Raw genomic sequence first — 12131 nt, 5'->3', positions numbered from 1 at the left:
ACACGACTGCAACTAGAGTTTGCGGTCTGTAATACGGTAAATTAATCAAGAATAAGGACTTCCTATTTGGAGAAGAGAACGCTAACAACTACCGTTATCCTAACTCCTTCACTAACGTAAGCAGGGCTGGACAATGCAAAAAGGCTTACCTTCATAATCAAAGAGGTACTGCTTAATTAAGAATTTGTAGCCTTGATCAAGCTTAGAAGTCGCTGTACATCATCCAGACGTATTTCTGGCAGATGTAGAAAGGTCCGGGTAAACTACATAGCCTTCCACTATGCTGGCGGAAGAAACCGTACACCGCTTTGAGTAAGAACGGATGTTGTGTGACGTCATGTGAAAAGGGTCTATCATAGCAACAATGCAGTTAGCTTTCTGACTTAATCACAATAAAAGCTCAGGACATGTCAGATCTCATTTCCTCTGAGAGGAGGTTTGGGGAAGTAAAACTCTCGCTAGTTAATATATTTGACTCCCTTTTAAGGGAGAGAAGTGCACGATCAATAATTATCGTCCCGTCTTCCACCCAGTTTATTGTATTAAAACCATAATCAAATACAGAGCTGTGAAAATTAGCGGCAGAGTATTTTGTAGTAATCTCCTTGCTAGCTGGTTCATATTTCTGCAAGACGCCACCAAACAGCGAGCGTATGGCATATTGCTAATCTGCTGCATTTAAAATAAAATAAAATAAATAAATAAAAGTCCAGTTGAATATTTCACAAAAAGTGTGGTTTTATCATCAAGCTCATATTGTGTGTAAAGTTTTTAGGAACTATTATAGCTAGAAATGTAGCTAGCGTTAAGATTCCAATAGTGTTAGTCATGTGGCTAATCCGAATATGCTTTTATCACTGAGATCATATTGTGTTTAATGTTATATTATTATTATTATTATTATTATTATTATTATTATTATTATAGCTAGCAGTGCGGCTAGCTTTAAGACTGTAAACAAGACATGTTAGTCATGTGGCTAATCCATTGATTTTTATACTCCATACTACAATATTCCACACAAATGTGTTTTTATCTCCGAGATAACACGATATTGTGTGATTCGATATTTATATTATGTTATTATAGCTAGCAATGCAGCTAGATTTCAGACTTAATTACAGAACAAAGCTTATCTTATCTCAGACTATGCTTGCGTGAGGTAGTAAAACTCCTGCTAGTTAATATATGGGTGAGTAATAAACTATTGACATTTGAATCCTTTTTAAGGGTTTTAATCAAATGTTTCATGCAGTTATGTTGTTGTTTTTTTTAAAGGACACGGTGGATCGATGATTATCGGCGTGCCTTCTGCTCAGTTTGCTGTATGAAAGCCATGCAAAGCTGTGATAATGCTGGAGAGTATCAAAACATCCATTTAGGCTAATGTTACCCAGCTGTCATGTGACGTAGCTGATAATGGAGTGGAGCAGTCGCTCAACATCTCTTCATCTGTTCGACTGACAGCGACGGCTTTCAGGGAGACGAGGGCAGCATTTGGGTGCAAGTCATGTCTATGGGTGTGAGTCTGAGTGTATGTGAGAGACTGAGAGAGAGAGAGAGAGAGAGAGAGAGAGAGAGAGAGAAACTGTGTCTATGTTTTGTCAGTGTTATTGTGCTTCGTCTCGTCTTGGCCGACCTTCCGAATCCGAGCGGTGGATTTAGATTCAGCTCAGCAAGCCAGAATTTGGACTAGATGCTCTGTTAAAGGCATTACTTTTGTAAAGTCCACACGTTTGCTAGCTACAAAAAAAACAAAAAACAAATAAATAATAACCCACTCTTTTCTACCAAGCTTTCGTATTGACGCGTCACAATCGTCCAAATGTTACGTGAAGCATTTCCACACTGACGGCACACTCCTAAAACTCTGCCAAATTGAATTCAAGCTCAATTCAGATTCAAAACAGCACACACACTCCAAATAACGACGTCATAGAAGGGGAAAATATCTTGAATGGTCAAATGGTTCCAATGATTAGATTACAATACACCAAATACGATATTATTAAACCTATTTCTATTTATATAGAGATGTATATATTTTTACTAATATCAAGCTTGAAATAGAAGTAGATTTTTTTTCTCTCTCTCTAAATTCAAGCATTTAAAATGATCTGCCTGTAGAGTAAGCTCTATTGATAAATAAATAAGGAAAGGCATTTTAAAAACAGACTGAATTATCTTATATTTTATAATAAGACTCCATACTCCATATTGTGAAAACGTCAAGTCGAATTCATCTAAATTTCTTACCGAGGTTATGATGAAACACATCATTATTTATCATTAAGCATTTATATGTTCTACTACCACTGGCAGATCTTTTTTATTTATTTTTTTTTCTGAAAAATTACTGTAAGTGCTTCCAGTAAGCGGAAAGATCCCGCAGTAGTACAATACAATTGTAAGCTGGATATTTTGTTAAATAAATGTATCTGATATGCGTATTGTACTGTATATTTATTATAATATCACAACCAGAAATGGGAGATGAATAAATACAATTCATTCGCAGTCATTCGCATGCTCCCGTAAATGTTCGGTCCGTGTGTAAAGTTACAGAGGTTAAGGTTAGGATTAGGGTCGGGGTTGGAAAAGGCGTGTACCTTTCCTTACGCCATCATCTCTTCTTTTATTCGAATCAGCGCTCGTTTCTAACAAGATCAAGCTGCAAGTCTTCAGCAGAGAACGCAACCGTAAAACAGATGTTTTCATTCTGGTGTGTTTCTCAGCGTTACTTCAGAATATTTCGGACGATCAGGATATTTCGGTTTATTCGTTTAGGGATTTTTTGATACTTTGATACTTTGATACTTTTTTCCTCCTCTTTCGTTCCCTCTCTCTCTTTCTCTCCCTCTCTCACAAATGCACAGACCTCCGCCCCTCTGGCGTCTCTATTTCCCTAACGCGTCCTCATGCAGGTGCGCGCGCAGAGAGAGAGAGAGAGAGAGATAACTCGCAGTAGATGACTAGTCCTCCACCATCAAATTGGCCAATTAAAGATTCTGTTCATTTTAGTTACCGGAAGATGTTATTGATGAGTTGTACTGTCTGAACACACACACACACACACAGAGAGAGAGAGAGAGAGAGAGAGAGAGAGAGAGAGAATCAGAAAGGTGTGCTGATGGGAGTGCATGAATCCTCTCTCTCTCTCTCTGTGTGTCTCTCTCTCACTCACTCCATGATAGGATTGGATAGACATATGCAATACAGAAAGCTTTGATCTTTGCTGAGTGTCTAATCCAGGCCCGGGAGGACGAAAGTGAGGGAGAGAGGCAGCGAGGGAGGGGTGAAGGACTCCTCTAACAACCATCGCTCAACATCACCTCCTTCGCCATGGAGGAAAAACAGCATCCTCCTTCCATAGATGCTGAGCCGAGGTCCGAAGCTCCACCAATCAAAACGCAAAAAGCCACTGAACCTTGCAGAGGTGATGAGTGTGTGTGTGTGTGTGTGTGTGTGTGTGTGTGTGTGTGTAGAAGAAGAAAATAAGAGCTGTCTCACCGTTTGTCCATTCAGTATCACCGCAGATGATCCTTCAGAGACAGACAGGGAGTGTGCGAGCCTTCCTGCGAATCTCCAACATCCTCACATCTGTGTGTATCTCACACTCGCTCTCTCTCTCCTTCACACACACACTCACACACACACACACTGATGAAGCACTCTCGCTCTCCGTCTTTTTTCTGTCCCCCTTCCTGTTACGGTCCGTGTGCCGTTTCCTCTCTTGTTAGCTCACAGGCAGTTAAGAGACACTGCAGCGATGGGGGGAGGAGGGCGTGTGTGTGCGCACGCATGAGCTGTGCTCTGTGTGTGTGTGTGTGTGTGTGTGTGTGTGTTTGAGAAAGGGCGTGCAAACTGAGGGAGGAGTCATGCAAGGATAGGAAGGAGAAGAAGGGGAAAATGTACAGGATTAAAGAATGAGAAAAAACAGAAAAAGAGAGGGATTGGAAGAAAGATTAAAAACGGGCTGAAATGGAAGGGGAGGGAAGATGGAAGGTTGTGTATGGTGTGTGTGTGAGAGAGAGAGAGAGAGAGAGAGAGAGAGAGCAAGATGGCAGTGTTTACAGATGTAGGACAGTCCTGCTGTTCCTCGGTTGTGATTTCATTGATGGCTGAAAGAGCATGTCATAGAAATAGAGTGAGAGAGAGAGAGAAGAGAGGGCGGGAGAGAGCGAGGGAGGGAGGAAAAAAGGAAAAAGGGAGGGTGAGTGGTGGAGGGGAGGGGAGTATTCTGTTTCTGTGCCAACTGCTTGTGCGTATGAAGTGCCACTTCCTTTCCGGGCAATACTCCTGTCTGCGAGTAATAAATAACACGATATATCCTGAAAAGGAAGGAGAAAGACGAGGAGGTGTGTGTGTGCGCGCTGGGCGGAAGTCGCGAAAGAGGAAGACGAGGTGGAGAAAGTTGAGGAAGAGAAAGTAGCACGATAAAGAAGAAGGAGGTAAATGGGAAGGAAGGAGCGTGATGAGGAAAGTAAGAAGAAATCGGAGAGAGTGAGGAGAAAAAGGGTAGGCAGAGGAGGAGAAGTGTGAGAGGGAGGAGGAGAAGAGGACAAAAAAATAAGCAAGATAATCAGGAGTAAGGGTGGGGGGGGGGGGTAGGAAAAGTATGAGAAAGAGGAAAACGAGGAGGTGGAGAAAGAAGGAGAAATACGAGAACGATGAGGAAAAGGAACGGGGAAGAGGAGAAAGCGAACAAGGGAGAACAGGAGCAGAGGAAGAGAAGGATAAGAAATAAGAAGATGGCTGAGGAGGAGAAGAAGGAAGATGGGGAGAAAAAGGGGAGGAGTAGAAATAAGAACCAAATGGTGCATAAGAAAGAGCATGTAGAGGAGAGAATGGAGACCAGAAGGAAATGTGAGAGGAGGAAGAGGAGGACGAGTAGGGGAGGAAAAGAGGGGGGAAAAAAGAACAAGGAGGTGGAAGAAAATGAGGAGGAGAAATACTAGGAGCTGGAAAAGGAACGGGATGAGAAGAGGAGCGAGAGAACAAGGGAGAACAGGGGTATAAGAAGGAAGATGAGTAGTAGGAAGAAGAGAAGGTCGAAGGAGGATAGAGTGGGAGAGAAAGAAGACAAGGAGAAAAAGTAAGAGGAGGGGAAGAGAAGAAGAGGAGGTATGGAGGAGTAAATGAGACGGAACGACTAGGAGGCATAGGAGGAGGCAAAGTACGAAGGAAAATTAAAAAAAGAGGAGGAGAAATATGAAGAGGAGGGAAAGAATTGGACGAGAAGAAGAGCAAGAGAGTAAAGAAGGAGTATGAGAAAGACGAAAAGCGGGGGTGGGAACAAGATGGAGAAGGATGAGAGGAAGGAGGAAGAGGAGGAGAAAAAAGAGCAAGATAATGAGGAACTAAGGAGATGGAAGGAGGAGCGACAGAAGGAGGCGTAGTTTGAAGGAGAAGAAGAGGAGGAATATGAGAAGGAGGAAGATGAGTGGAGCAAGTGAACGGAAGAGGAGTTTGTCGTGGGGGGGGGGGGTAGTGGGAGTTAGTGGTAGAGGGGAAAAGATAGATGATAAAGGAGAGGGAAAAGGCGCAGGAGAGAATAGATGGAGCGTGAGGTGGAGTTGCTAGAAGAGCACAAGAAGGAAAAAGAGAGGATGTGAAGAGAGAGGGGGAATGGGATGAGGAAGACGAGAAGGAGGAAGGTGGGAATACAGAAGTGGAGGATGAAAAGGTGGGAGGAGCAAGAGGAGGTAAAGAAAGGAAAGAAAGACGTTTACAAGCTTTTGTTTTTAAATGCCCTAGGTACAAATACAACTGACATGGTTATGAATTACTCTATTCAGATATGTGTGTGTGTGTGTGTGTGTGTGTGTGTGTGTGTGTGTGTGTGTGTGTGTGTGAGTATTGCACACATATTACCCGTGTCCCAATACTGTTTTATACACCGACCTCCACTTCACTTAAACTGAGAATTGGAGCTTGGAGGAAAAAAACGCAGTTCGGTGTTAAACCTATAATGAAACACGTAACGATCCGCGACTTTTAAAAACGATCCAAACGAAACAAACAAACGGAAACGCTTCCTTTTTCACCTGGATTACCTTCTCAAATCCAATATCAGGCTCAAGTGGAGGCTCGGCAAGTCGCTAGCTCAGCGTGTGGCCACTTGTAAAGAATATTTCACACCAGCATCGTCCATATGCCGCACTTTCCCGGCCAAATTTTGTGCAGACGGTATGGGCGCATCTCCAGAGGATTTCCGCAACCTTTTAAGGAGATACAGAGTTCCGGAAGGCTCTTAAAGGAGAACTACACAGTTCCTGTCTCACTGCAACATCTGTGATTGGTAAATAAAATAGAAACTATCAAAAGTGATGCACACTGTGTAAGACAGACAGGGAGCGTTGCCAAGATGGCCGCCACGCGGGCTAGACTATAAGGACTGTAAGGATCCGTTGGCAGTACCTTCAAATTCTTGATCATTCGAAATCAAGCACTTTTGTTCTACGAGGAGAGGCATTTTTGGAAGGAGTCTCCAGTGTCAGTGTTTTGTAACAATCAGAGATAACATCTAAGATCTGAGAGTCTTTCCGGTTTCTCTGTAACATGACAAGCTGAATTATTTTTTTCTTATTCACTACAAGAGAGGAAAAAAGTGAGGCTGCTATATCACAATTCAGAACAAAGGCCACAACATTAGATGTAACCATAAATGGATAATAAAAAAAAGTATGATGTGGCATTCTTTAATAAAAAAAAATAATAATAAACTATAATCGTTGGCAAACTGCTGTGGTATAAGAAATACCTCATGACATGCTGCTAGTGAAAAATTATCCTCAGGGTGGTAATAGTAGCTTTGCTTTGGGTCATTGATTATTTTCCTTTAACAGCATGCCTCTAAGTGCTTTAGTCCTTACTTACGTCGTATAACCTTGGATGAGATCAATATTTAATAAATAATTTAATCTCTTTTTTAGCCCTCAGGCGTAAAGATTTTCATGAACTATCATTAGATTCATGAAACGTCTCCTCGTTTTTTTGCAAAACACACACACACACACACACACACACACACAAAAAGCACGATAATGAGGAGTAAGGTGGAAAAGGAGGAGGACAATATGAGAAAGAAGGAAAATGAGGAGGAGAAAGAAAAAGAAGGCGTACTATGGAAAGAAGGAAAATGAGGAGGAAAAGGAAGGGGATGAGAACAGGAGCAAGAGAACAAGGGAGAACAGGAGCAGGAGGGATAAAAAATAGGAAGATGGAGGAGGAGGAAGATGGGAATAATGAAGAGGAGGAGTTCAAGGAAAAAAAAAACGGCAAGAAAAAAATGGGCTTGCAAGTCTGCGGGAATTTCCAAAACGTGGAAAGGCTCTGTATTCTCAGCAGCCTAAAGAATTTATATGGTAAAGAATTATTTTGTGCATTTCATTCTCACTCGAATAGCGTAGTGGTAGTGGTGGGCTTGGTTAAATTGTGTTTGTGTAGAACGTAGCATACAGAGCATTCGAGTGTAAGTTTGATACGTGCGAAGGCGCACGCAAATGTTTTCTCTGTGAGATGAACCTGGTGGATAACAGGAGAAGTTTCCACGAATAGGATCGTTCTGTGGGCCAGCAGAGAGATGAAGGCGATAATAACTTTGGTGGCTTGGGGCAGTGGTGGTGTGGGGCAGTGGTGGCTTGTGGCAGTGGTGGCTTGGGGCAGTAGTGGTGTGGGGCAGTGGTGGCTTGGGGCAGTGGTGGTGTGGGGCAGTAGTGGCTTGTGGCAGTGGTGGTGTTTGGCAGTGGTGGTGTGGGGCAGTGGTGGCTTGTGGCAGTGGTGGTGTGGGGCAGTGGTGGCTTGGGGCAGTGGTGGTGTTTGGCAGTGGTGGTGTGGGGCAGTTGTGGCTTGTGGCAGTGGTGGTGTTTGGCAGTGGTGGTGTGGGGCAGTGGTGGCTTGGTGCAGTGGTGGTGTTTGGCAGTGGTGGTGTGGGGCAGTGGTGGCTTGTGGCAGTGGTGGCTTGGGGCAGTAGTGGTGTGGGGCAGTGGTGGCTTGGGGCAGTGGTGGTGTTTGGCAGTGGTGGTGTGGGGCAGTGGTGGCTTGTGGCAGTGGTGGCTTGGGGCAGTAGTGGTGTGGGGCAGTGGTGGCTTGGGGCAGTGGTGGTGTTTGGCAGTGGTGGTGTGGGGCAGTGGTGGCTTGACGGTTAAGGCTTTGGGTTACTGATTGGAAGGTTGGGGGTTTAAGCCCCAGCACTGACGGGCTCTGGGTTACTGATTCGGGGGTTCAAGCCCCAGCGCTGCCACTGTTGGGCCCTTGAGTAAGGGTTAGGGTTAGGTCCAGGGGCACTGTATCATGGCTGACCCTGCGCTCTGACTCCAGCTTCCTGACATGCTGGGGTATGTGAAGAAAAGAATTTCACTGTGCATTAATGGTTAAGGCTTTGGGTTACTGATCGGAAGGTAGGGGGGTCAAGTCCCAGCACTGCCTGGCTTTGGGTTACTGATCGGAAGGTAGGGGGGTCAAGTCCCAGCACTGCCTGGCTTTGGGTTACTGATTGTAAGGTTGGGGGTTCAAGCCCCAGTACCACCAAGCTGCCATTGTTGGGCCCTTGACCAAGGCTGCTCCAGGGGCGCCATATCATTGCCGACCCAAACCTCCTAACATGCTGGGATATGCGAAGAAAAAAGGAATTTTCTTTTTCACTGTGCTGTAATGTATATGTGACCAATAAAGACTCATTATAACTACGTTGTCGAGCTGTTGGGTGTATGGTGTCAGGGGTAATGCCAAGAAAAAGGGTGATGCTCCCGTAATGCTGCAAATCTACTCTTTAAATCTCATAGTGCTCTGACAAAAACCATTAGATTAGCATGGGATAGGTGGCAACGAAAGGTGGCATCTGGATTAGAAAATACTGTAAGTCTGTTAGCATGAGATCACATCTTTGGGAAACAAGAAGCAGACGCAAAGAGTTATTTTACACTTTAGTTCGAGAGGTGTGTTTCAGAATGTTTTTCAAGAACATGTTGAATGTGTTTTAGGTGTACGATTAACCAGACAAAACAAAGTCGGTTTCAGTTTCTATGACGTACTTGGTACTTTTTTGGCAGACCAGGAAGTATTAAGATGGAGTTTGCAATACTGAGTATGACTCTCTAGTCAAACAGTTTACATGTTCAATCTCGTAAAAACCTTGTTTATTTAATAAGTGCTAACCAAAGTGTGTTTTACGTCAGATATGATCTGGCAAAACTAAACCCATAAGATTTTGTCAATGCCTTTGTTTTACACTTCATGATTATATTTTGTGTATGATTTTAGTCACATGCCATTTGCAGTATCTGCTGTCAAAGTTTAGCTGTTTAAAAAATTTATGTTAACATTATATTCATACCTCAACTTCAATCCCAGTCTCTACTATTTTTGCTGAAATGATCTAACCACTGTGCCATTTCTGTTCTTTCCCATAACACTGACAGTTCTTGCACAGAACAGGAACTGGTAGTTCCAGTACTGGTAGTTCCATAAAACAGTAGTTAATCCCAGAGTTAATAAAAGATTAATTAATCTAAGAGTTAATAAAACAGTAATTAATCCCAGAGTTCATTCCAGAGTTAATAAAACAGTAATTAATCCCAGAGTTCATTCCAGAGTTAATAAAACAGTAATTAATCTCAGAGTTCATTCCAGAGTTAATAAAACAGTAATTAATCCCAGAGTTCATTCCAGAGTTAATAAAACAGTAATTAATCCCAGAGTTCATTCCAGAGTTATTACAACAGTAATTAATTCCAGAGTTAATAAAAACATTAATTAATCCCAGAGATAATCCCAGAGTTAATCAGACAGCAGTTAATCCCAGAGTTAATAAAACAGTAATTAATTCCAGAGTTAATAAAAGCATTAATTAATCCCAGAGTTAATCCCAGAGTTAATAAAACAGTAATTAATCCCAGAGTTAATTCCAGAGTTAATCCCAGAGTTATTAAGAGACCATTGAATTCCTTCGTTCTGGAAAAACGTACACCTATTTATATGAGGTAATATGTGAAGTATTTTACAACTTGAAAGATGGGACCCTCTCAGAGATGAGATTAGTGAATAGTACAACGTGATATTAGAACTCGAGAGCAGAAAGTCTCCACAAGACAGTACAATATTATGGATTACCTTGTAAAAATATCAAACTAGCAAACGTTAGCTTAAACTTTAGTTTAAACTTATTGCACTTCAAATGACTTTTTTCTTTTTTAAAAAAAAAAAATACGACAGCGGGTAAGAAAGTACGTAGCGTGAGTTACTAAGTATTGAGTTTGCATGTTCCTGAAAACCTCAGTAACCACAGTGAATTTAAGTCTGAGACAGACTCTCTATCAATGAATCAGATCAGTCTCAACGGTGAATCAGATCAGTCTTACCAGTCTCAGGCACATCTTACACAGAGCACCTGCAGGATGATACTACGAATATAAAGTAGTTATAACATTAATACTACCTGTTTAATCAGAGTATTACTGTAGTATTTCACTATTATACTATTAATACGGGATGTTATGCATAAAGCTAGTATTTATAGAATTAATACCACATATTCATGCTATACAGTTACTATATTACTGTATTTTATTATTATACTAATAATACAGCATGTTAATGCTGTATATAATGCTACTACATTATACTTTTTCATATCATATACAATGGCTAGTTTAGTATTGCGTAATTATACGTGTATATTACTGTTGATATAGTACACCGCTAGTATATTAAGGATGCGTACTATATCACACATCATCTACTACGCTAGTAGAATTTTATACTGTGTTTTATTCTCTACAGCTACGTTATTATATACTGTAGTATTCATACCATTTATTATACTAGGTTTATTATCATGCTAGTTTACTCTTACACCACTACTCCATCATTAATACTATGTATTGTACTTTTTAATATGTCACTCGTCAGCTAGTACACGATACGAATTTTATACTATAGATACAGGATTATATATTACACAGCTGGCATACTGTTAATCTCAGTATAGTATTAATGGGATATATTATATTATAGAGCTAGTATATTATTATACTACAAATTCTATACATTTATGCAATTTATCTTCTTCACTATTATACATGTACGCTATTGATATACTGTACAACACAGCTCGTGTACTATTATACTGTTAGAGTATTAATGGCATATATTATACTAATATTAATATTCATTTGTACTTCAAATCCTATCGTACTGGTATAGTTTTATACTACAGATGTATGGCATAGTTAGTATATGCAAATACACTGTGGCTCAGGTGGTAGAGCGGGTTGTCCATTAATCGGAGGGCTGGCAGTTCTATTCCTAACCCACATGCCGCCACATGCCCTTGGGCAACCCTGAGTTGCTCCTGATAGTAGGTTAGCGCCTTGTGTGTGTGAACGGGTGAATGAGAAACAGTAAAGCGCTTTGGAGAACCGCTAAGGTTAAAAAGCGCTATATAAGTGCAGACCATATACCATTACACAGCTAGTATATTATTATGCTAACATCCTGTCATACTACAGTTACTATATATTTTACTAATAAGCTAATACACTACGTGTACTTGTATACTACTGATATATGAAACAGCTATACATATACTATATAAAACATATACTATTATACTCTTTATATAGCTATAATGCCATATATTATAGAGCTAGTATATTATAATACTACTCACCATTTATACTACAAATTCTATACAGTATATCATACGTTTTATCGTTGATACTTTTAGACTATTTATGTATGACATAGCTAGTATACTATTATACTCTTATAGTATAAATGAACATTATATTATACAGCTAGTATATTATAATACTATTATTTGGTTACGCTACAAATACTATACAGCATTATTGTACACTATTGAACTTGTGTAATACTGATACACAACACAGCTACATATAAATATAAATATATACATATATATATATATATATATATATATATATATATATATATATATATATATATATATATATATTCAAATCCAAGCAAGGGTTCATAGGCCCAGCAGTGGTGACTTGGGGGTGCTTGGATTTGAATATATATATATATATATATATATATATATATATATATATATATATATATATATATATATATATATATATATATATATATATATTCAAATC

The 12131-nt window shown here is 40.4% G+C and overlaps 1 protein-coding gene across 1 annotated transcript in view; it reads right to left on the bottom strand.

Annotated features, from left to right (window-relative positions):
• Window positions 1-4240, bottom strand: part of gnaz (guanine nucleotide binding protein (G protein), alpha z polypeptide) — a 54848-nt gene extending 50608 nt beyond the window's left edge. Inside the window, exon 1 of the mRNA XM_017489823.3 lies at window positions 3511-4240. The gene's annotated coding sequence lies outside the window, so the exon portion shown is untranslated. The remainder of the gene's footprint in view (window positions 1-3510) is intronic.
• Window positions 4241-12131: the final 7891 nt, after the last annotated feature.

Source organism: Ictalurus punctatus, chromosome 16 (assembly GCF_001660625.3).
Source record: "Ictalurus punctatus breed USDA103 chromosome 16, Coco_2.0, whole genome shotgun sequence".
Taxonomy (NCBI): domain Eukaryota; kingdom Metazoa; phylum Chordata; class Actinopteri; order Siluriformes; family Ictaluridae; genus Ictalurus; species Ictalurus punctatus.
Note: the sequence above shows the minus strand (reverse complement) of the source record. Positions and strands in the feature narration are given on the sequence as shown.